The following is a 26283-nucleotide window of genomic DNA, read 5'->3' on the forward strand; positions in this document are numbered from 1 at the left end:
ATCTTGGATGAACAGTTGTAAGTTTCTTCAAGGGCCTTCGTGGCTTTGATCTTGAAGGTTGATGGAAGTTTCTTCAATGGCCTTCGGGGCTTGATCTTGAATGTTGATGGATGAGCGGATCTTCAAGGGCTTTTGGGCTTGATCTTGAAGAACAGTTGGTTTTCTTCAAGGGCCGTCGAGGCTTGATCTTGAATGAACAATTGATGAACAATGAACATTTTCTTCAAGGGCCGTCGGGGCTTGATCTTGAATGAACAGTTGGTTTTCTTCAAGGGCTTTTGGGCTTGATCTTGAAGAACAGATGTGTGGATTTGTTTGTTGATCCAAGGGGCCGTCGGGGCTTGATGTTGAAGGTTGATGGATGAGCGGATCTTCAAGAGCTTTTGGGCTTGATCTTGAAGAACGGTTGGATGTGTGGATTTGTTGATGTTGTTAATCCAAAGGGCCGTTAGGGCTTGATCATAGGATGAACGGATGATGAACAATGAACACTTTCTTCAAGGGCCGTCGAGGCTTGATCTTGAGTTGGTGGAAGTTCTTCAAGGGCCGTTAGGGCTTGATCTTGAAGGAGGATTTGACGAAGAACGAAGAGTGCTTTCTTGATCCTTCGGGATTTTCTTGAGAGCTTTAGAACTTAAGGCTTCAAGGTTTTGGTGTGTTCTCTTCCAATTTGGGAGTAGAGAAATGTATTTGTGAATTGGTGTTTTTTCCTCTTGATGGAGAAGCCTATTTATAGGCTTTGAGAGTGAATCACCACCACAAAATTTTCCCACCCAAGCACTATTACCTAATTTTCCCACTTAATGCAATATTGAAATTGAAGTGGTCTAACAAATGGCCTAATTTTCCACTTAATGCAATATTGAAATTGAAGTGGTCTTCTTTATGGCCTAATTTCCCACTTAATACAATATTGAAATTGAAGTGGTCTAACAAATGGCCTAACTTTCCACTTAATGCAATATTGAAATTGAAGTGGTCTTATTTATGGCCTAATTTCCCACTTAATACAATTTTAAACTTGAAATGTGCTTGCTTTGTCATTGCCCAAATGAGAAAAACTTGCTTTGATCCGTAATGGATTGAAATGTGCTTACCTTGTCATTGCCCAAATTGAGAAGAAAAACTTGTTTAATCATCCAAGGGTATTTCTTCCTATTTTGTTGAGTCACATGCCATGTGTACAATTTGTACGACACGTGGCGTATGCCATGTATGCCCTGACACGTCAAAACTTTAATACGTTGGTGGACATTTGTTTCACCGAAATTTCGATGTCTACAAATGCCCCCACTTCAAGGCGCGTCGTAGACATGTGCTTGTCACGTGTAGAAGATGCGTTTTGAAGTCCCTTAATGTAGATGTCGACCCAAGGGCCGTCGAGGCTTGATCTTGAATTGGGCTGGAAATTTCTTCAAGGGCCATCAAGGCTTGATCTTGATTTCGACTGGAAGATTTTCTGGTTTCCTCCAATCGTTGATTTTCCACAGGCTTAGTCTTGAACTGGGCTGGAGGATTCTTTTGGTCTCCCCCGAAGGTCTGAACTTACTCCTTTTATCTGGAGTTGAATTTGATTCAAGGGTGGAGAACACTTGATTTTGAATCGGGCTTGTGATTTCTTCAAGGGCCATCGAGGCTTGATCTTGAGTGAAAATAGGACCATGAGCGGTTTCAGGATTCAGACACATGGCAGGCAAGGAGCGTTTGGTGCCATTTACAGTTTCAGCTTGTGCAGGCAAGGAGCGTGGTTGTCACATTTTAGGCTCGTGAGAACGAGGAGCTTTTGTGCCGTTTGCAGTCTCAGCTCGTGCGGGCAAGGAGCATTTGGTGCCATTTGCAGTTTCAACTCGTGCAGGCAAGGAGCGTTTGGTGCCGTTTGCAGTTTCAGCTCGTGCAGGCAAGGAGTGTTTGGTTGTCACCTTTTAGGCTCATGCGAACGAGGAGCTTTGGTGCCGTTTTGGTCTCCCCCGAAGGTCTGAACTTACTCCTTTTATCTGGAGTTTAATTTGATTCAAGGGTGGTGAACACTTGATTTTGAATCGGACTTGTGATTTCTTCAAGGGCCATCGAGGCTTGATCTTGAGTGAAAATAGGACCATGAGCGGTTTCAGGATTCAGACACATGGCAGGCAAGCACGAGGTGGAGGTGATGACCTGTTTCTTTGTTCAATCTTTCCAATTCATATTGAAGAGGGTTAGAGGATGACTCAGCATATGCAGTTGTTGCGTTTGCTGACGATCCACAAGATTGATGTTTCATTGTCACTCGTCTTAGCTGTTCTCCAAGCAGATGTGGTCCCTTCTCTGGAAGTGTATCAACCGTTGAAGATGACTACTCGAGAGCAACGCTAGGTAAGCAACCAGGGAATAGATTCCAGGTAGTCGGTTCCAGATCGGAAGACTGACTCCAAGTGCCGGCTGATTACTCTCTTTCTCTTTGCCCTGCGAGTAAGAATAAGGACAAAGGAAAGGACATGGAGAAAGCATGATATGAGATACTTTTGCTTTTTGAAGAAGTGTTGACGATTTAACGACGTCTTTTTTTTATTTTTTTTTTCACTTTTGCAAGTGGTGCCGCTCTTTGGTGACGACGCCAGCGGAGGGTTGTTGAGGCTTCTCGAGCTCTTTGATTAGAACAATGATGTCGAGCTTGGATTTGACTTAAACTCTTCTGTCTGGATGGTGGTACAGGGGAAGGCGTCGTGCTCCAGCAGTTTGTTCCAGCTCCTTGTACCGCATTCTTCTCTGCTTGTTTCTTTTACATAGCCGAGGTGGTGTGCAACCCTTTGCCTTTAAATGGTCTTTCAAGGCATCACTTCTCAGCAATTCATCTATGCTTGGCAGCTTCAGTGCAAAAAGCCGACACTCCGTCGCCTATCCTGAAGTATGCGCTGAGGGAATTCAAGACTCACCAACAGTTGAAGACGAGCACTCGAGAGCAACGATTTGCTTTCGCCCTTGATGATATGAGATACTTTTGCTTTTGAAGAAGCAGCGAATGAATCAGCACATATATTTGTTGTGCTTGTCTCCACATGCTTCGATGTATCATTTTCACTTGCCTTACTTGCTCCCCTTGCAGAAGTGGTATTTCCTTATGCAGGTTTGGCATCTTCTCTTGTAGTATTTGTCCTCTGATACAGGAGTGGAATGCAAACCTTGCATTTGAATGGACCATCACTTCTTGGTGGCAGGGCAAGCTTGAGTGGAGGTTCCGACATATTGCTTTCTCTGTCCTTGTATTGGCAGGTGAGAACAAGGGCAAAGGAAAAGATAGGGAAAAAGCATGATATGAGATACCTTTGCTTTCGCCCTTGATGATATGAGATACTTTTGCTTTTGAAGAAGCAGCGAACGAATCAGCACATATATTTGTTGTGCTTGTCTCCACATGCTTCGATCTACCGTTTCCTCCTGCCTCATCTGTACTCCAGGCATCTAGTATCTTCTTTGGGGGTACATCAATAGTTGAAGATGAGTACTTGAAAGCAGGGCTGGATAAGCAATCAGGGAAGGGATTCCAGGCAGTCGGCTCCAAACAGGAAGCTTGATTCCAAGTGCCGACTGATCTCTCTCTCTCTTTGTCTTTCAGGGAAGAAGAAAACTGAGCATGTTGAGAGGTTTGGTTGCAACTACATTCTCGGCCGAGAAGAAGAGTCATGCGTTTTTGGATGTATGCCTTGCCATGAATGTAGACGTATATAGGAATTTTAATGGCAAGTAGTAGTGCGGATGCAGCTTTGTCACCCACGCTTGTCGGCAAAAGTGTGGTAGTTGGGATAATGACCTCCATGCGTTTTCAACTTTGTCAGAGATCTTTCGACAAAGTTGCACGCGTTATCTGAAAAGCCAAAATTGTGTTTGAAGAGCGTTGACGAACTTTACGCAGGAAAATCCGGCTTTTAAGATTTGAAGAGTGGTGTCTCTTCAATTTTTTTGAATCGGTGGTTGTGTCGCCTCTCCTTTTATAGAGGTATCGATCACCTCCAATATGCACACTTTGGAGATTGCCCATTCGTGAAAATCGTCTCCGGTGTATTTTGTTTTAATGGACCTTTGAGATTTTTTACTCCATCCAACCCTTCTCTTTTAACATCTTTGGAAATGGCTAACCCATCTAACATTTGCTTAGATTTGAGTCTCAGCCGTGATACGGGTGCGCCGTGTCAGGGTAATATATGGTGCCCATCTTTCTTATCTTCTAATGGCCCTCTTACAGGTGAAGACTCCGTGATGAAGGATGCAACAACAACTACAATAGTAGCTAGGAACCTCCTCACTCCTAGAGATAGTAGGCTACTTTCAGGACGGTCCGATGAGTTGGCCGTTCAAGAGTCCCTAGCTCTCAGTGTTCAGTGTGCGGACTCTGTGTCCAACATGGGCCAACGCCTACTTGCTCGATCCCGTCAAGTTGAATCATTGATGGCAGAGGTGGAAAATCTTAAACAAGAGATCAAACAGCTTAAGCGCGAGAATAGAGGTTTGCACGTGCTTGCAAATAATTATTCGATGAGCATGAAGAGGAAGCTTGATCAGCTGCAAGAATCTGAAGGTCGAATTCAAAGTGATCGTCAAAGGCTTGCGGCTTTCTTCCAGAGGCACCTTTTTCCTTCATCATCTAGCGTTCAACTAAGTATTGAGGCCTCGAATGATCCATCTTCGATGCCTCCCGCTCCTGGAGTTTTGCCAAGTAGTGGGGCTTCACGTGAACAACCTTTGTGAAAACTCCATCTTTCTTTTTATTTTTTTTATTTTTTTTTATTTTTTTTACGCACTTGTAATTTGTCTGAGATCAATGGACATGCTTTATTTTATTCAGTGTATAGTGCTAAATACAGATAAAACATATATATCACCAAGATGTGTTATTTCCTTTCTTTCGTTTTTTTTTTCTTTTTTCTTTTGTTTTGTTTTTTGTTTTTTTTTTTTTTCACTTTTGCAAGTGGTGCCGTGCACCTTCCTTCCCTTATTTTCTTCTTTGCAATAATTCTGTTGCCCTCTTTTTTTTTTTTTTTTTTTTTTTTTTTTTTATGATGATTTTGCCGTACACAGTTTATGCTCTTGCGGGCCAGGAGCGTTTGGTGCCGTTTGCAGTTTCAGCTCGTGCAGGCAAGGAGCGTTTGGTTGTCACCTTTTAGGCTCGTGTGAATGAGGAGCTTTGGTTGTTGTTGTGGATTTGTCAAGCGGTCTGGGAGAGGCGTTCCTCGCAATCTTCATAGGAAGGAGCCTTGACCGAGTAATTGAAGAAGTCTTCTGGGAAGAGGTCAAAACTTTAATACGTTGGTGAACATTTGTTTCACCGAAATTTCGATGTCTACAGCTCAACTTCTTGCAGGAGGACAAGTTGACGCAGATTTACCTAATTAAAATGGACAGCAACCTAATTTTATATATATAGCGTTGGCGACTCTAGCTAGCTATATATAATATGGGCCAGATTGCCTCACCTATGTATTCACAATGTCCCAACTTAACTAAGTTTGTAGTCCACTATTAGTCACACCGATATTGTCTCAATTTAACCACCTACACAACTCGACATATTTTGCATTTTATCACAAAAGATATCGGTGCAATTAAGAGTGCAACCATTTAATATAAGTCCTAATGTATCTTGTGAAGTTTCTCTTACTAGCCACTTATTAAACAGCTTTAGCAATCTATGACTTGGTCTTCGAATCGGAAGTTTCAGCCCTTTTTCATCTAAGGGGGATTGAAATGTCATAATCTTACTTTCTCATTTGGTTTTCTACATCCCTTGATTCAGCCTCACATGCTCAACCTTACATGTATGGCACGTGACTCGTTTTAATGAAAGTTCTAATGGAGTTGACAAAGATGACCAGAGCTACACGTTTTGATGAGTTAATGATCAATGGTCATGGATTTTTAGTTGATAGATTATTACTCCAATTAGGTTAAAATTGAAGAACCATTGCGACAATCTCATCTTCTTATGAAAGTGATAAATTGCAATTATATGGTTTATTTTAGTAATTTTATTTTTGTTGGAAGTTTTATTTTATAATTTTGTTCCATCTCGGGGATTTTTATTTGGAGTAAAGCTTTAATAATTAGGCTAAATTGGATTAATACTCCCCGTAGTAATAAGGTAGTCAAAAGATAGCCTTATGATGAAAAAAAATTGGATTCATACTCTCATGGTGAAGTCAGTTAAAATTCAAACCCAACATTAGTGTTACCGTTAACCCCGACCCACCCGTCTTTTATTTTTCGGAGAGTTCATCGCCCACTTGGGTTCTGTCTCTGCCTACCTGCTTTTTTTACTGCATCCCATCTTTCTTATTTTCTCTCTAGACTTTAGACCTGCTTCCTCCCTCTCTCTCTCTCTCTCTCTCTCTCTCTCTCTCTCTCTCCAGCTTTTCAGCTTCCCTTCTGTTCGTCCTATTGTTGATGAACAAACCTCCATACTTTGAAAATTGGTTTCATTTCGAAACACTCCTCACCAACATTCAAACCAATCACACTACTACCCAGCTTCTGTTAACCAATTCGGATTCTCCGTTTTCAATCAGACTGCAAAATTCTTTCCAAAAATTTCAGCTAAGATCTTGAGTTTTGTCGTTCCCAATATCACCTATTAAATCCAGTTTTCTATAAAATTACCAAACAAGCAATTCAATCATTGACCAAAAAAAAAAAATTCAATTAAAAGTTTCCACATAAGAAGGGATAACTAGTATTTTCAATGTTAATTAGATTGTAGAGCAGCAAGAAACAAAATTATCTAATCGTTCTCATGGATAAAAAGGCTTTGAACAGAATCGAAGCATGGAGCAAAGAATTCAAAGCCATGAATGAATGAGTTTTCTTTTCTTTTTTTCTTTTGGTTATGAAACCTGGATGGAGAGTTGACGGAAAATGTTAGTTTTGGGTTGGATTCTTATTGGACCTTTACCACAAGCGTTTAAATTTGAATTTTTTCATCACAAGGGTAACTCACAAGGGTAACGTTCCGTTTTCCCTATCAATATCTCTTCAACTTTTTAATGTCATTAGTTTCGACTTTTTTAAACATTCCAAACAAATATCCAACTTATTTAAAATGTCACACATATTAAGTTTTCCATTAAAATTCATATATGGCAACAATAACTCCCACTTATTTGTTTACTTGAACACTAAAATAATAATAAAAGTAAATTCAAAAAAAGATAAGAAGATGAAAAAATAAAAATAAATAAATAAATTCACGAATAAAAAAGAAAACAAAAATGAATGTCTGGGAAATCTCCTGATAAAGAAGATGATAGTGGCTCGAGGTTCAAGTTAGTAAGTAGTAAACACCAGTGAACAATAGTGTTCACTAAAATTTTGTAAATGTTGATCCTGTCCTCACCTTTGGGGTCGTCTTTGGTCGCTAAGCCAAATCGTCGTTTCTGCGGTGCTTCTCCACCACCGAGGACAAGACCGGCACCTTCATAGACCTGAGCTCTGGAACTTTCTCGAACTCGGAAATGAATGGATGGGCTTTGACGATGACGAAATTGTCCGCTTCCGGTACATGACTCGTGTTGATTGACCCGCTTTCAGGAGGGACGCGACGAGTCAGACTGAGTCGGGGGTTTGGGGTGTCGGCGTTTGGCTCGGTGAAGTCGGTGGTCCAGAAAACCTCATCCTCGTTAAGCTCCTAGCCCGCTGCGGCGGATAAGGGCAGAGAAGGAGAAGTGGCCGAGCAGTCGATCCGACAACGATGATTGCTGGTTGCAAAAGCTGGTGGAATCCATGGTTAGGATGCGCGAAGATTTTTGGTAATATAAGAGAAAAAAAAAAAAACAAAAAGAGGGGGGGGGGGGGGAGTGGGGAAGGAGTAGAGTTTTGGGTTTTGATGCGGCGGAGGGACGCAGTCTTTCGTGGGAATTTTTTCTGGGTAAATGAATGAAGAAGACGAAGGAAGACAGAAAAAAAAAAAGAGTAAACTGCCGATTTTGCTCTGAACTATCACCCAATTTTTTATTTTTCTTTCTAAATTTTTTAATTAGAAAATTAAGAAATTAAACTAATTTTTTTTTTTGGCCGATTTCCCACCTACTGTTAATTTTTTTTATAGATTTCATCCAAATTAACGTTAACTATTATCATGTGCAAACTACATAACTCTCATTTGTGGACAAAAACGTTGCTTCACTAAACCTTCAAACACAAAAGTTATAGAATCACACATATTTGCATAGGTTTATATTTTAAAAATTTAGGATTTTCAATTATTTTAAAGAATGAGGCGACGGAACTATCCACACATGTTGTGCACATACTTCCATTTAACAGAAATTTGGATGGAATGAATGAAAAATTAACAGCAGGGGCAAAGCGGTCAAAAAAATTAGTTTAAGTCCTTAATTTTCTAATTAAAAAGTTCAGAAGGGAAAATCAAAAGTTAGATGATAGTTCAAGGGGCAAATCAGCAATTTGCTCGAAAACAAAAGAAGAAGTTGAATACGACGGAAAAAGATGTACAAAATGAGAGAGATGAGAGTTTCAGAATAAGCGAGATATAAATAAAAAATAGAATAAATTATCTATACTATATATTAAGAAAACCCTAATTGTTAATTTTTTGCCATTTTATTTTCAATTTTGCTCTTATTTTTAAGACACACTCTTGATAAAAGGAAGGGCAAAATAATAATTTTGTACTTTTTGGCAAAATGACAATTATATTTCAATTTATTCTATTTTACCTTCACTTTTAATACACAATAATTACATAAAAATAACAAAATGATAATTATGTAATATTAAGAAAGTTTATCAAGAACTCGAACATTTTTTTTATTAAAAGCAATTTTACAAAAATAAGTTTACCAAAAAGGGGTTTATCTCGAACGACAAATCAAGAGCTTCTTCTCCAAAAACTTGGACTGCTGTCATGGTCGCCATTTCTGCTTCGAGCTCTTCTACTTCTTCAATCTCAAGTTCGCAGTTCCTCTCTCTCTCTCTGTATTTCCTAAAATTGTTTCACTCAGTAGCTGAGCACTTGAGAAGGAAAGTTTCAAACTTTATACTATACTATGTGAACTTTGTTGGATGAATTGAGAAATGGAGGTGATGGTTATGGCAAATGCTCAACCGGGTGTCTCCAATTTTCAGATTAATGGGGTTTTTGCTACGAATTGTTGCCCAAATCCGGTTCCTTTATCTGGGTTTTCGATTTTTCGGAGACCCATTTTCGGTATTGGGTTATATGAGAAGAGTGTGAAGAGGAATCGGGTTTTCGGTATTAGGTTTGTGAATTCTAGGACTGTTATTAGTGCTGTGTCGAAGGAAGGGTCTGAAATTTTAGAGAAGGAATTCGAATTTAAGCCGTCATTTGATCAGTGCTGAAGGTTATGGGGACTGTTAGGCGTAGAAGTGATAGAGATAAGCAGCAGAGGTCGAAAGAAGAGAATCTGAAGCATATTGTGCGGAGTAGAGGTGTTTCCAGGAGACTGGTGTCTGAGGGTAGTGAAGAGGATGCAAAATTGGGGGAGCCTGAAGGCAATTTGAATCAAGAGAAGGCGTCAAAATTTGAGAATCGGTACAAGTCGCTTGGAAATAGAAATGGAAGCATGCATGAAAGTCAACGAGTTAAAGGGTTTAAGGACAAATATGATAGCAGACAGAACAAGAAGGATGAAAAGGATAAGAAGATGATAAGGCGAAAGACAAGAGATGGAAGATGGTCAAAATATACTGGTAGGGTAGAACCAGGATTGGACTTCAAAGGTAAAAGTACAACGGTACGAAATGCAAAAGATGGCCCGGGAGTTACTGCTCGGCTAGAACAGGAAGTAGACTTCAAAGGTAAAAGTACAATTGCACGAAATGTGAGAGATAGCCCGAGAGTTTACAAGTCAAGGGATAAAGCCGTTGAAAGAGGGAATTTGGTGTTAGAAATGAAGATGGAGTTGAAAGGAACCACAGCAATGCTGATAAAGCCACTGATAGAGGTATTGTTCCAACAAGTGTAACTAAGAGTGGTAGGGATTTCCCTAAAAGATTTAATGAAAAAATCTTGGAGGTGGAAAGAGCAGCATTTCAGAATTTTGATGAATTCGGTGATATTATGGACAAGCAACGAGTTTCACAAATGGAAATGGAGCAGAGAATCCAGAAGCTAGCAAAGTGGCTGAATGGTGCAGACATTGACATGCCTGAGTAGATGTTCACAGATCATTCAATATTGAGAGTTATCCAGCTATTGGGAAAACAAGGAAACTGGAGATGGGTGCTACAAGTCATTGAGTGGCTTCAAATGCATGAACGTTTCAATTCCCACAAACTCAGATACATTTACACATCTGCACTTGATGTACTTGGAAAGGCAAGGAGGCCTGTGGAAGCACGTAATGTATTTCATGCAATGCTGGAACAAATGTCCTCGTATCCTGACTTGGTAGCTTATCATTCTATTGCTGTAACTCTTGGACAGGCAGGACATATGAGGGAACTTTTTGATGTAATTTATACTATGCGATCTCCTCCTAAGAAGAAGTTCAAAACTGGGGCACTTGGGAAGTGGGATCCTCGGCTGGAACCAGATATTGTTGTCTTTCATGCGGTATTAAATGCCTGTGTTCAGCGCAAACAATGGGAAGGAGCATTTTGGGTTTTGCAGCAGTTGAAGCAACAAGGCCTACAGCCAGCCACAACAACATATGGACTTGTCATGGAGGTGATGCTAGCATGTGGCAAGTACAACTTGGTTCATGAGTTTTTCAAGAAAGTGCAGAAATCTTCTATCCCAAATGTTTTAACTTACCGAGTAATTGTGAACACTCTTTGGAGAGAGGTAAAATAGATGAGGCTGTATCGGTTGTTCACAACATGGAAAGACAAGGATAGTAGGTTATGGGGCTCTCTATTATGACTTTGCTCGATGTCTTTGCAGTGCTGGAAGGTGCCAAGAAGCACTAATGCAGATTGAGAAGATATGTAAGGTTGCAAACAAGCCTCTAGTAGTGACGTACACTGGTCTAATTCAAGTTTGTTTGGACGCCGGAAGCATTGAAAATGCGGCCTATGTTTTCAAACAAATGGAGAACGTTTGCTCCCCAAATCTTGTTACTTGCAACATAATGCTGAAAGCTTACTTGGACCACGGAATGTTTGAAAAAGCAAAAGATCTGTTCCTGAGGATGTTAGATGATGGGAATAATATCACGAGCAGATCCGATTTTAAGGTTCGGATAATATCAGATAGCAACACTTTCAACACCTTGTTAGAAGCCTGGGTCACAGAAAAGAGGTGGGATGATTTCGAGTATGTATACAAAGGGATGTTACACCATGGGTTTCACTTCAATGCTAAACGCCATCTTCGGATGATATTGGACGCTTGCAAAGCTCGAAAGGCGGAGCTGCTGGACATGACCTGGATGCACTTGACTGAGGCAGACCGGATTCGACCACCTCCTCTCGTGAAGGAACGGTTCTACACAAAGCTAGAGAAAGATGACTATGCTGCTGCTCTCTCCTGTATTACCACTCAAAATCTAGTTGAGCTGCAGGCATTCTCGAAGACAGCGTGGTTGAAGTTGTTCAAGGAAAACGCGGAAAGGTTTCAGAATGACACTTTTGTACGGTTGGTTGACGAGGGTAGCATTCTTGTTAACAGAAGTGATAGGTCGAACCCTGTATTTCAAAACCTTATGGCAGCTTGTGGAGAAGTTGATAGAATCCGTTTAGCAGGAGCTGCAGGTTCTACACGTGAAACTGTATCTACAACTCAAACGGAACCAGCTATCAATTCAAAGATGTATTATCCGGCCTAAGAAAAATAAGAGAGAAAACAGAATATTCATTCATTCATTCAAAAAAAAAAAAAAGTTTACCAAACACTCAATTGTTTTATTTTACGGCGGTTTATTCTTACAACACAGCAGAAAGTTTTTTAAAAAAACACAACGATACCAAATTAGCTCTAAGCAATATAAAACTTAAGCACTAGGTAAGAGAATATTAAACCGGGAGAATTGCAGAGGATATTTAAGAAGTAGATATTGCATTCTTTTAGGAGTATGATTACTTACTATGCACTTACCGTGCATGCTAATTCTTAAATTGTAAGGAAATTACAGCAAACTTGTTGATTGTTTGCTGGATTAGGTTTCCGAATAAACATTGCACTAAGAAAAAGGAATCCAACACCGTAAGTGAAAGTGTTCAAACATGGATCCAATTTGCGAGGTAACTATTTTCTTACTGAAAAAACTTTCACCTACAAACCGAATCATATATTTTGAAAAAAGGAATCAGACTTCACCAAAACAGTGAAATGAAAACACAACGTTGGAAACAATTTAAATCCTTGGAAATTATAGAAAGTCCATCTAAATAATCAAAAGCGCATAAACAATTTTAATGGAAATAAATTAATGAAGAGTGGAAGAGGGGAAGAGAAGTCGTACTTGGGAAAAAGCGGAACCTTGTCGTCAAATTCTATGTTCTTCAACTTTTTCATGACTACTTTGAACATTTTGTGGGATTGTGGGTGTAAATACGAAAAATTCCTGAAACAAGAACACGTGTACAAAATATATTTTGTATTAATTAATGATTTTGGGGTTTCAATCTCTTTGTAATTTGATGCTCTGATTCGATCTCTGTAAGGTGTTGATTTGTGGATGTGCGATTGATCCAAGGGCCGTCGAGGCTTGATCTTAGATGAACGGTTTGAACTTTCTTCAAGGGCCATTGGGGCTTGATCTTAAAGGTTGAGGGAAGTTTCTTCAAGGGGCCTTCAGGGCTTGATCTTTGAAGGTTGATGAACGGGTCTTCAAGGTGGCTTTTGGGCTTGATCTTGAATAATGGCTGTGCGGATTTCTTCAAAGGGTTTTTGGGCTTAATCTTGAAGAACGATTGGGTGTGTGGATTTGTTAAGGTTGTTGATCCAAATGGCCATTGGGGCTTGATCTTAGGATGAACGGATGATGAACGATGAACACTTTCTTCAAGGGCTGTCGGGGCTTGATCTTAAGTTGGTGGAAGTTCTTCAAGGGGGCCTTCAGGGCTTGATCTTTGAAGGTTGATGAACGGGTCTTCAAGGGGGCTTTTGGGCTTAATCTTGAATAATGGTTGTGTGGATTTCTTCAAGGGCTTTTGGGCTTGATCTTGAAAGTTGATGGATGAGCGGATCTTCAAGGGCTTTTGGGCTTAATCTTGAAGAACGATGAGATGTGTGGATTTGTTGAGGTTGTTGATCCAAAGGGCCGTTGGGGCTTGATCTTAGGATAAACGGATGATGAACGATGAACACTTTCTTCAAGGGCCGTTGGGGCTTGATCTTGAGTTGGTGGAAGTTCTTCAAGGGCGGTTGGGGCTTGATCTTAAAGGAGGATTTGACGAAGAACGAAGAGTGCTTTCTTGATCCTTCGGGATTTGCTTGAGAGCTTTAGAGTTTCAAGGCTTCAAGGTTTTGGTGTGATGTAAATTCCCCTTTTCCTCTTGATGGAGAAGGCTATTTATAGGCCAAGAGAGTGAATCACCACCATCCATTTTTTGGTGAAGTGAGTGGATGTTGTAGGTGAAGTAAATGGAGTTGGTAGGTGAAGTAAGTGTGTGATGTAGATGAAATAAGTGCGTGAGGTTGGTGAAGTAAGTGGAAGTTGTAGGTGAAATAAGCGTGTGATGTAGGTGAAATGAATAAAGGTTGTAATTTTAATACATTGGTCAATATTTATTTCACTGAAATTTCAATGTCTACAAATGCCCCCACTTCAAGGCGCGTCGTATACATGTGCTTGTCACGTGTAGAAGATGCGTTTTGAAGTCCCTTTATGTAGATGTCGATCTAAGGGCCGTCGAGGCTTAATCTTGAATTGGGCTGGAAATTTCTTCAAGGGCCGTCGGGGCTTGATCTTGAATTCGACTGGAAGATTTTCTGGTTTCCTCCAATCGTTGATTTTCCACAGGCTTAATCTTGAACTGGGCTGGAGGGTTTTTTGGTCTCCTCCGAAGGTCTGAACTTACTCCTTTTATCTGGAGTTGAAATTGATTCAAGGGTGGTGAACACTTGATTTTGAATCGGACTTGTGATTTCTTCAAGGGCCATCGAGGCTTGGTCTTGAATGAAAATAGGACCACGAGCGGTTTCAGGATTCAGACACATGGCAAGCAAGCACGAGATGGAGGTGATGACCTGTTTCTTTGTTCAATCTTTCTAATTCATATTGAAGAGGGTTAGGGATGAATCAGCACGTGCAGTTGTTATGTTTGCTGAGGATCCATAAGATTGATGTTTCATTGTCACTCGTCTTAGTTGTTCTGCAGGCAAACGTGGTATCTTCTCTGGAAGTGTATCAACCGTTGAAGAAGACTACTCGAGAGCAACGCTAGGTAAGCAATCAGGGAATAGGTTCCAGGCAGTCGGTTCCAAATTGGAAGGCTGATTCCAAGTGCCGGCTGATTGCTCTCTTTCTCCTTGCCTTGTAGGTAAGAACAAGGACAAAGGAAAGGACATGGAGAAAGCATGATATGAGATACTCTTGCTTTCGACCTTGATGATATGAGATACTTTTACTTTTAAAGAAGTACTGGCGATTTGATGGCGTCGCGCGGCGAGGCTTTGCTCTTTGGCGACAGCGCCAGCGGAAGGTTGTTAAGGCTTCTCGAGCTCTTTGATTAGAACAACTATTTCGAGCTTGGATTTGACTTAAACTCCTCTATCTGGATTATACGGTTCTACAAGGGAGGGCATCGTGTCAACTGTCTTGAAGTATTCGCTGAGGGAATTCAAGACTCACCAACAGTTGAAGATGAGCACTCGAAAGCAACGCTAGGTAAGCAATCAGGCAAAGGTTCTGGGCAATCAGTTCCAGATCGGAAGTTTGATTTCGGGTTCTGACTGATTGCTTTCTTTCTCCTCATCTTGCAGGCAAGAGTAAGGGCAAAGAAAAAGTCAGGGAAAAAGCATGATATGAGATACCTTTATTTTCACCCCTGATGATATGAGATACGTTTGCTTTCGAAGAAGTAGCAGATGAATTAGCACATATATTTGTTGAGCTTGTCTTCACATGCTTCGATCTACTGTTTCTTCCTGCCTCATTCGTTCTCTAGGCGTCTGATATCTTCTTTGGGGGTACATCAATAGTTGACGATAAGTACTTGAGAGCAGTGTTGGGTAAGCAATCAGGGAAGGGGTTCCAGGTAGTTGGTTCCAGATGGGAAGCTTGATTCCAAGTGCCGACTGATCGCTCTCTTTTTCTTTGTCTTGTAGAGAAGAACAAGAACAAAGGAAAAGACGTGGAAAAGGCATGCTATGAGATACTCTTGCTTTTGACCCTAATGATATGAGATACGTTTACTCTTGAAGACTTGGTTGAATAGGTGTTTTCAGGGAAGAAGAAAACTGAGCATATTGAGAGGTTTGGTTGCAGCTGCATTCTTGGCAAAGAAGAAGAGTCATGCGTTTGGATATATGCCTTGCCATGAATGTTGACATATATAGGGATTTTAATAGCAGGTAGTGGTGCGGGTGCGGCTTTGTCACCCACGCTTGTCGGCAAAAGTGTGGTAGTTGGGATAGTGAACTCCACACGTTTTCAACTTTGTCAGAGATCTTCGACAAAGTTGCACGCGTTATCTGAAAAGCTAAGATTGCGTCTGAAAAGCGTTGACGAACTTTACGCAGGAAAATCCGGCTTTTAAGATTTGAAGAGTGGTGTCTCTTCGATTTTTTTTTTTTTTTTTTTTTTTTTTTTGAATTGGTGGCTGTGTTGCCTCTCCTTTTATAGAGGTATCGATCACATCCAACATGCACACTTTGAAGATTGCTTGCTCGTGAAAATCGTCTCCGGTGTATTTTTTTTTTAGATTATACTTCATCCCACCCTTTTATTTTAACATCTTTGAAAATGGCTAACCCATCTAACATTTGCTTAGATTTGAGTCTCAGCAGTGATACAGGTGCGCCGTGTCAGAGTAATATATGGTGCCCATCTTTCTTATCTTCTAATGGCCCTCTTACAGGTGAAGACTCTGTGATGAGGGAAGCAACAACGGCTACGGTAGTAGCTAGGAACCTCCTCACTCCTAGAGATAATAGGCTGCTTTCAAGACGGTCCGATGAGTTGGCCGTTCAAGAGTCCCTAGCTCTTAGTGTTCAGTGTGCGGGCTCTGTGTCCAACATGGGCCAACGCCTACTTGCTTGAATACGTCAAGTTGAATCATTGACGGCTGAGGTGGAAAATCTTAGACAAGAGATCAGACAACTTAAGCGTGAGAATAGAGATTTGCAAATGCTTGCAAATAATTATTCGACGAGCATGAAGAGGAAGCTTGATCAACTGCAAGAATCTGAAGGTCGGATTCAAAGTAACCATCAGAGGTTCGTGGCTTTCTTCCAAAGGCACCTTTTGCCTTCGTCATCTAGCGTTCAACCAAGTATTGAGGCTTTAAATAATCTATCTTCAATGCCTCTTGCTCCTGGGGTTTCACCAAGTAGTGGGGCTTCACGTGAGCAACCTTTGTGAAGGCTCCCTCTTTTTTCTTTCTTTCTTTCTTTTTTTTTTTTTCTTTTTGTTTTTTTTTTTTTGTACGCATTTGTAATTTCTCGGAGGACATGCTTTATTTTTCAGCGTATTGTGCTAAATACAGATAAAAAACATATATCTCACCAAGATGTGTTACTTTCCCTTTTTTTTTTTTTTTTTCTTTATATATATATATATTTTTTTTTATCATACTTTTCCAAGGTGGTGCCGTGCACCATCCTTCCTATTTTCTTCTTTGCAATAATTCTATCACCACCATTTCTTTTCCTTTTCCTTCTTGACTTGCTAACAATAACTCGCAATTGTGAGTAGTTTCAGCTTTTGGCATTGTGAGAGCCGAATGCCCTCCAATCTGCTAATTTAAACAATTGGCAGCTGGTGCTGCCTTTGAAAGTGCTTCCTAACATCATCATTGCTGCCTCCTTTTTTTTTTTTTTTTTTTTTTTACCTTCACATGGTGCCCAAAGCCTTTATAATTGATACACACACACACACACACGCATATATACATACATATATATATATATATATATACATATTATTTTATTTTATTTTATTTATTTGCATAGTCATCATATTACATTCTTCACTGCATGTGGATTTCTGTTTGCACAGTCATCCCATTACATTCTTCATTGCATGTGGATTGCTATTTGCATAGTCACTGCAACATTATTTGCACAGACGCTGCACTTTATTCGCTTCTTTGGGTTCATGTGCACATATATATATATATGTATTTATATGGGATCAAACCGTCACTGCGCAACCATTGCATAGCCACTGCATTGCTTGTTGTCTTGCATCCCGACTGCCCTGTCCTGCAATCTTGCGCTGCTGGTAACTGCATGCACTGCTTCCTCACTACATTGCATTCTCCGCGTCTGCTGCTCGTTGAACTGGGTGCTGGACCAAAAGGGTGGTTGTGAGTGTAGGTTTGAACTGCCAGGGCGAGTTGTTTTCCACTTCTTCAACCTCTGCAGTTCTCTGTACTATTTGTGGGAGTTCAATTGCGGTGGATGGGAAGAAGAGGAAGCAGTCACCTAGCAAGTTTCTTGCACAGTCTTTACTTTGTAAGGTCTATTCCTTTTAAGCTGAGGATGATTTTGATATGTACATATATATATATATATATATACATATATTGATTTTGACATGCACTTATATATATATATATATATATATATATATATGTTTGCATGGACGTTGAATGTCCCATCACCATGTGTGTGTGTGCGCACCTTATATATATATATATATATATATATATATATATATATATCTCATCACCGTGTGTGTGTGTGCGCCTTATATATATAGGTGATTGTCTCATAGCTTGTCCCGTGACTCCATGTTTGTGCATATATATATATATATATATATATATATATATGTATATATATGTTGATTGTCTCAACATTGTGCGTATAAAATATGTAATGTGTGTACCCCACTAATGGATTTCTTTGTTGTGATACTACGATTTTTTTTTTTGTTTTTTTGTTTTTTTTTAAGGCGGAGCATGATGCTAGGACCCTCATGAAGCTTCCAAAGGTGTGGTAGCTGGTGGCAGAGTGGGCAAGATTGCGGATGGACATGTGCTTTCTGTTGCCTAGTGTTTGTGTAAGAGACTGCAACAGGGTTTCGCTGTGTAGTGCCTTTTGATCACAGTTTTCCTTCGGTGGTGCACTGCCATATGGTGCTGTGCAGGAGGCTGCAATGAGGCTTCGCTGTGTAATGCCTTTTGGTCACAGTTTTCCTTTGGTGGTGACGTCGCCATGCGGTGCAAGAAACTGCTTGCATAATCAATGTGGGGTTGCATAGTGCAATTGCGTGGCATTTTGGTTTTCTTTGCCACTGTAGCGTGTCTTGAAGGACTGTTCTGTGGCTGCCCTCTTTGCCGTGCTGCTCAAGTTTTGCGACTGATTTTGCTTTGTTGCGGTCATGTTATTTTTCAAGTGTTTTAAAAGCAACACCATCACCATTCTCGCGAAGGAAAGTGATTCGCAAGATAGGGGAACAATGTTGAAGCTTTACGCACCACTGACTGGTCCTAAGGTGCTTGCTCTTCCTGCAAAAGACAACTCCATGCATATTAAGTCGTGGTTTTCTGAAGTATCTTAGGAGGTGGTAGACTTTGTTCGATCAAATACAGAGAAGAAGGCATGCACATTGAGGATTCTTATCTTGAACCCTTCGCACCATGCTCGTGACAATCATCCGACTTCGTTTAAGCTTCTTGATGATCACATCCGCAACAGAGCTATAGCTTGGAATGATACCTTGTCGACTACTAGAGAAGCTGTTTTTGCTGAGTCTTATTGGGAGTGGCTTGAAGATGTCTTGGGCCGATCTAAACATGTGCTTACTAGCGTGGGCCTTTACCACGTCGTGTACGCATCTTTGTTCAGTTATGATCTTCATCCTTCCGTCCTTCATGCGTTCTTCGAGCATTGATCTTCAGCGACTAACACGCTTTATACGGCTCAAGGAGAGATGTCAATTTCACTTTGGGATCTCCACAGGATAGGGGGCTTGCCAATCCAAGGTTAGTTTTATGATGAAGTCGTTCCTAGTGCGGAGGAACTTTCTTTCTGCAATAGCTGAGGATTGTCTGCGAGTTGTCGCTATTTGTTTTGGGCGTATCACAAGCTTTCCAAGGATGCTCGAGGTAAATCAGGCATGAAGATTTCTTCATGGATCCGATTTTGGTATTGGGAGGACACAAGGTACAAGAACTCCTTGAAGAAAAAAAGTTGCAACAAAACCACTAAGCCAAAGGGAGACCCATATCCGTCTGGTGCTATTGGTTCAGCTAGGCGCCGCTCCCTTGCCAAGTTGAGAGCGTTTGAGGACCTTGGCATAGCATCAGAGCATGTGGAAGAATCTTACCTAGCTGTTTTCTTAGCTTGTTGACTTTGTAAGTTTGTTTTTCCAACAAGCGACGTCAACTTTGTTCGTCCTGGGGTTTTCAAAGTTGCTAGCAAGATGGCTGTAGGTGAATCTTTTAGTCTTGCTATCCCGGTCTTAGCCAACATTTATAACGGCTTGAGTGTTGTTTCGAACTCAGTAAGCACTGAAGATCGTGTTGCAGTTCTTCCCTACCATTATGTGTATGGTTGGTTGGGTGAGTACTTTGGCACTCATTTTTCTCCTTCAACTTTAGACAAGTCGGGGCCTTTGATGACTAAGTATTCTGGCGTGCTTTCTTCGAAGAGCCTCGATGATTCCCAAACGCAAGTGCTGTTTAGAAGTTGTGAAGGCTTGAGGATGGACCATCTGGTGAGAGTTGGCTTGGTGCGGCGATGCATTATGGATGATTCACATCTTCGCTTCTCGGACTTGTCTTACCTTATTAGTCTTCGCTCAGGGTATGTTTCTTTGTGGCAAGAAGACCGATACATCGTTCAACCATATAGTCCCCACCGTTTCAGTAGGTAATTTGGTTTTGTCAAAAATGTGCCAGGCAAGCTGAAGGAAAAAAACCAATTAGAATCCTTGCAAGCCGTGTATATGCATTGGGAGTCTTGTACCGGTGCATGTACAAATGCTTCTATCACCCTGCCAGCCAAAAACGAGTTCAAGAGTAATCCAGTGACCCGTGCTTACGTAAGTTGGTGGTCAAAGGTACGTTATGAGAACTTGGAGATGGCAAGTGGTACCAATTCTTCTCATTCACGCCTTGATGTATCAAGGGGGTTGTTCTGTGGTTCCTATGCAACTGGTACCTTTTGGTTGCGCAAGTGCTGCTACTTTGCAAGATAGACCAGTGGTTTTAGTCCCTCAATGCCCACGCTTGTCGTCTCAACATCTGGATGTATCTGAAGAGGCCGATGATGAAGTTGATTCGCACGAAGATGGACTTGTTTTGCGGCAGCGTCAACAAGTTTTAAACAAGCGACGACTTGAAGGCGCTCAGGTCGACAACGATGTCAATTTTCGTCATAAGAAGAAAGAAGGGTTTAGGCTCCCTCAACTCGATGGCAGTGTGTCGTTTGAGAAAGATGTATGCATTTTCTTCTCTCTTGTGACTTCTTTTTCTTTCATTGTTTTAGCTTTTGTTTCTAACAGATTTATTTGTTTTCTTTAGGTTGGGCCTTCTTGTTCTTTTGACTTGGCGACCACAGACATTTATTCCTATACAGAGATGCTATTTGGAGGCAACCTACCTACAGTCGGGAAGATTGGGGATCCGCCTGGTACAGAGCTTGTTCCAAATCCACCAAGTTTCCCAAGTTTGACGTGTGTAGGTGGAGGTATGCAAGAGCCTGTCATGCGTTCAATGCCTTTGCCAGCTAGCTTTGAGATCTCTCTAAGAAGGCCAAACCTTAGTGGTACTGAGCAGCTTATTCATCGCATCAATCTTCGTGCAACAATGGATATCAAGAGCCATATCGAGGGGAAGATTTCAAAATACCGGTTGGAGGACCTTGCGTTGCTTAAGGAGGATTTGTCGAAGCTTGTTTCTGCAATTGACAATCTTAACGTTGATTCTTCATCCTTGAAGATCAAGATTGCCGAACTTATGGCCACCGCAACTGAGTATTCTTCCTTGCGTGCTATTTCCTCGAAGAAGTTGAGTTTAGATGTTAGAGCTCACCAGCTTACAGCAATAGACTTGTCACTAACCCAAGTCTGGTCTTCTCAGCAAGTTGCTTCGGGAGATTATCAAGCCATAAAGACTTCTTTAGCTTCCGTCCAGGTACGTCTAGATAAGTTGATACGAGAGCAAGAACAGCTGGGCATCGAAGCATCACAACTTGAAAGTGTTCTTGGGGAGCAGGGAGCTACACTTTCTCAATGCCAAGAGGAGATTTCACGCCTAGAACAAGAGAAAGGCATGGCTATGGAATTGCCCATCTTGTCTCTCACTGAGGTAGAGACTTTGAAGACTTTGGAAGGCTTGCTTGAAGATCGCCTCCGTAGTTTTAGGGACATAGTTTTCGAGTAGTGTCTTCTGCCTTTTTTTTTTTCTTTTTTTTTTTTGTAATCAGACGCTTTCCTTTAAAGAAATAAAGTGTTTGCATTCTTGAATTTGCTCTTTATTCTTCAAAGTGTTTGTGTTTTTGTTGGTGATGTGACTATACTCGAAGTTTTGAAGTTTCAAGTTGCCTACGTACCCTTGGTTGAGGAGGGATCAAGTCATGATGTAGTTCAAATGAGTGATGGTTTTTTTTTTTTTTTGATGATTTTAATGGTGATTTTGATGATGATTTTACCATACATAGTTTATGCTCTTGCGGGCCAGGAGCGTTTGGTACTGTTTGCAGTTTCAGCTCGTGCAGGTAAGGAGCTTTTGGTGCCATTTGCAATTTCAGCTTGTGCAGGCAAGGAGCGTTTGTTTGTCGCCTTTTAGGCTCGTGCGAACGAGGAGCTTTTTGAATTTGTCAAACAATCTTAGAGAGGCATTCCTTGCAATCTTTATGGCAGGGAGTCTTGACCGAGTGATTGAAGAAGTCTTTGGGGAAGAAATCACGCATTGTGATGGCAACGGACGATCTTCGTGTCATAATTTCATCATTCTCAACACTTTCATGTAGCTTTGAAGGTTGACGGTAGCTACTTTGCCCACTTTCCGATTGGTGAACTGGTGGAGGAGACGTATGTTTCTTATGCATTTTCTTTGGAGTGACATAGGTCCATCCTTCAACTTCACTAGACTTGACTGACATGGTTTTGGAGCATACCCCTAGCGGTTGAGGTGAAGATTTTGAGTCGAAAGAGCCAAAAGTGATGGTGGTATAGTTTGACTTCACCACATCATTAAGATCTAGCTCGATTATCCCTTTCTGAGCCAAAAGTGATGGTGGTATAGTTTGACTTTTCCGTCGGATGACTGATGAAGCGGTGGAATTTACAGTACCTTGGACTGTCAGTACGGTTCATCTCTTCCGGTTGTTTGCACTCAAGTAGGTCGATCATCTCTTCCGGCTGTTTGCACTCAAGTAGGTCGATCACCTTTGGCCCCAAAACTTTGTTGTTCTTGTAGTCGGCGATCGGTTCTTTCTTCCCATGACGGGTGATGCTTAACTCCATATCATGGGCGCGGGTGGCTAACTCCTCAAAGGTTCGTGGTTTGATGCCTTGAAGGATGCAGTGTAATCCCCACTGCATGCCTTGAACGCATATCTCAATGGCGGAGGTTTCAGAAAGCCGATCTTTGCAATCTAAGCTTAATGAACGCCGTCTATTGATGTAGTCGACGACAGGTTCATCATTCCACTGTTTCGTACTGGTCAGCTCCAGCATGCTCGCAGTGCGATGAGTGCTGTAGAAGCGGTTGAGAAATTCCCTATCTAGCTGATCCCAACTGTTCATAGACTCGTGTTCGAGGTTGGTGTACCAGTCAAAGGCCTTTCAGAGAACGCATGAACTGTTTGATGAGGTAGTCTCCCTCCGTCCCAGCATTGTTGCAAGTTTCAATGAAATGGGCGACATGTTGCTTTGGGTTGCCTTTTCCATCAAACTGCATGAATTTTGGGGGCTGATAACCCCTTGGCATCTTCAAAGCATCAATCTTCTTGGAGTAAGGCTTTGAGTACAGTACGGAGTCATATGAGCTTCCTTTGTATTGTGTCTTAATGGTGCTTGCGATCATCTCTTATAGCTGTGGATAGAGAGAGATCTCATGAACGTCGTTGCTTGGTCTAGCTTCAGCTTCTCTTCGACTTTCTCCTCTGGAGGCTCCTCTTCTTCGTCGACTTCTTTCTTTAATGGACCAACATTTGGGTTGACTTTCACGTCGAGCCGCGCATCTAGTTAGTTGATGAATGCGGCGATCTGCAAATCCTTCTCTTCCACAGTCCGTGCGAGCTTTACAATTGCTTCACTCACTTAAGCCAGTTGTTCTTTAACAGAGGTGATGCCGATGGTCATGGCTTGTGCAACCAATAGACACGACTTTCCTTCAGACATCCAGGGTGCTGATGAAGAACCCCATTGGTCATTTTGGGATGTCATCTTTTGCACCTCAGCAGCATGCTTCGGTGCCCCCAGCAAGGCCAGGTTGATGACCGACTCGCGCCTTTGATGCTCCTCTTGCTTGCTTAGCGGTATCAACTTTGCAACGTCATGTTGAGGAGTGGTTGTGGCACCAATGGATGCTCCATTCGTGGCGGAAGTGCTTATGCTTCTTCCCTTAGTGGTTGCAAGAATGACTTGTCCCTTGCTTGATGCCATTGATTTTGGAGGTGTGCTTTGGTTTTCTTGAACGGAGAAAGAGATGAGAGGTAGAGATTGTCCCACCGGGCGTGCCAAATTTGTAAATATGAAAAATTCCTAAAACAAGAACACGTGTACAAAATGTATTTTGTATTAATTAATGATTTTGGGGTTACAATCTCTTTGTAATTTGATCCTCTGATTCGATCTCTGTAAGGTGTTGATTTGTGGATGTGCGATTGATCCAAGGGTCGTCGAGGCTTGATCTTGGATGAACAGTTTGAAGTTTCTTCAAGGGACCTTGGGGCTTGATCTTGAAGGTTGAGGGAAGTTTCTTCAAGGGGCTTTCAGGGCTTGATCTTTGAAAATTGATGAACGGGTCTTCAAGGGGGCTTTTGGGCTTGATCTTGAATAATGGTTGTGTGGATTTCTTCAAGGGCTTTTGGGCTTGATCTTGAAGGTTGATGGATGAGCGGATCTTCAAGGGCTTTTGGGCTTAATCTTGAAGAACGATTGGATGTGTGGATTTGTTGAGGTTGTTGATCCAAAGGGTCGTTGGGGCTTGATCTTAGGATAAACGGATGATGAACGATGAACACTTTCTTCAAGGGCCGTTGGGGCTTGATCTTGAAGGAGGATTTGAGGAAGAACGAAAAGTGCTTTCTTGATCCTTTAGGATTTGCTTGAGAGCTTTAGAGTTTCAAGGCTTCAAGGTTTTGGTGTGATGTAAATTCCCCTTTTCCTCTTGATGGAGAAGGCTATTTATAGGCCAAGAGAGTGAATCACCACCATTCATTTTTTGGTGAATTGAGTGGATGTTATAGGTGAAATAAATGGAGTTGGTAGGTGAAGTAAGTGTGTGATGTAGGTGAAATAAGTGTGTAAGGTTGGTGAAGTAAGTGGAAGTTGCAGGTGAAATGAGTGTGTGATGTAGGTGAAATGAATAAAGGTTGTAATTTCAATACATTGGTCAACATTTATTTCACTGAAATTTCAATGTCTACAGTGGGTGTGTGGTCTTTTAGACTACTTTGTGTCTATTGGTAGTTTAGTACACTGAAGTGTGTCCAATTGACTGTAAGGAATTAGGATAAAGAAATGCGTGCATTGGTCTTTCCAGAGACAACCATTACATTACTGTAGTATTCTTAGCTAGGCTTACGATATCGGTCCTAGTGGGATCATGTGCAATCTTCTTGCATTGTAAATGCTATCTAACAGAAGCTAAAATTCTTTTTTTTATTATTTTTATTTTTTATTTTTTTTTATTTTTTTCGTTCAGTAAGATATGAAACTAAAATGTACTGTTTGATCTGAAAAATTAGAATGTTTAGTCTTCTTATGCTTTGGAGGTTATATATAGAGATCGTTTAGCTGTTGGGAAAATTTACACATATTGGCTTACTCAATATATACAAAACATCTGTTATATAGACCATTGGAGGCTTATTTGGTTTATCAATTTAGCCTTTCCTTTCCCAGTTTTGCAGTTGGCTCAACATTTTCTTTGATTAAACTTAGTTTGTGCATATGTTGTTTGAATGGAGACCGAAATAATAATTTGCATTGCACATCTTCAAAGATGAAAAACAAGTGACGTATGATTTCCAATTTGAATGGAGACCGAAATTAAAGCAAGTCACACAAATTAATACACTTGTTTGGGCTAATAATTGTTTTTGGGCTTAAGTCAAAGAAAGCCCAGGCTTGCAAAAGAGGATGTAAAACTTGGATTGATGGCTACTTTGGTGAAGGCGGTGGCCCACTAATTATTTAAATATTATTGCATGGTAGCTAATAGGCAACAACCCTACAATTGAGGTGACAAGCAGTATAGGGCAGTTAGACCTTGGCTGAAAAGTACTTCTCCATGGCAGAAATGGGTAAATAACCGAAAATCAAAAGGTAACTCACTCCTTACCGAAGGCAATCACGTGGGAGAGAAATGCACTAGAAAGGGGAAGCTTGGACACTTGAGCTAAGGGACTATAAAAGCAGCGAGAAAAGCAAGTGAGGACTCTCAACACTTTGAACAAAACAACAAAACCTCCTAGAAAACCCTATTATTTTATGTCATTTCCCTTATATCCCTTTCACAGCTAAGCTATCCTTTGTCATTTTTAGAAGCTCTGCTATATGCTTTTGTGTAGTACCGATTCCCTTTTGTAAACCTTTAGTATTATAGAAATATTAATGAAGCAACCCCAAAAGATGAATACCCTATGCCTATGGCTGACACGTCCATTGATGCAGTTGCAAAGCACAAAGTATTGTCCTTCATGCATGGAAATGTTGGCTATAATCAGATTAAAATGGCTAAAGAAGACATACACAAGGCAGTATTTAGGCATCCAAGGCACGTGGGAGCTTATGAGTATGTGGTAATGCCCTTCAAGCTAAAGAACATTCGTGCACATACCAAAGGGCTATGAATGCTATTTTTCATGATCTGATCGGGCATAATATGGAGGTGTACATGTTGGAAGTATGCCCACAAAGCCACTCATTTGATGTAATAGCTTTTTGGAATACTTATTGTGTTAAACTTTTATATGTTTAATAGAGGGCAAAGCTTATTGTTAATCACTATTTATAGTATCTTGTGTTTAAGCAATAAGGGAATCCA

The 26283-nt window shown here is 41.0% G+C and overlaps 1 pseudogene; it reads left to right on the top strand.

Moving 5' to 3' along the window:
• The first annotated feature begins 8817 nt into the window (after nt 1–8817).
• Nucleotides 8818–11784, top strand: LOC137736535 (pentatricopeptide repeat-containing protein At1g30610, chloroplastic pseudogene; annotated as a pseudogene).
• The last annotated feature ends 14499 nt before the right edge of the window (nt 11785–26283 follow it).

This window comes from Pyrus communis, chromosome 13, assembly GCF_041283825.1.
Source record: "Pyrus communis isolate YQ-2024b chromosome 13, ASM4128382v1, whole genome shotgun sequence".
Taxonomy (NCBI): domain Eukaryota; kingdom Viridiplantae; phylum Streptophyta; class Magnoliopsida; order Rosales; family Rosaceae; genus Pyrus; species Pyrus communis.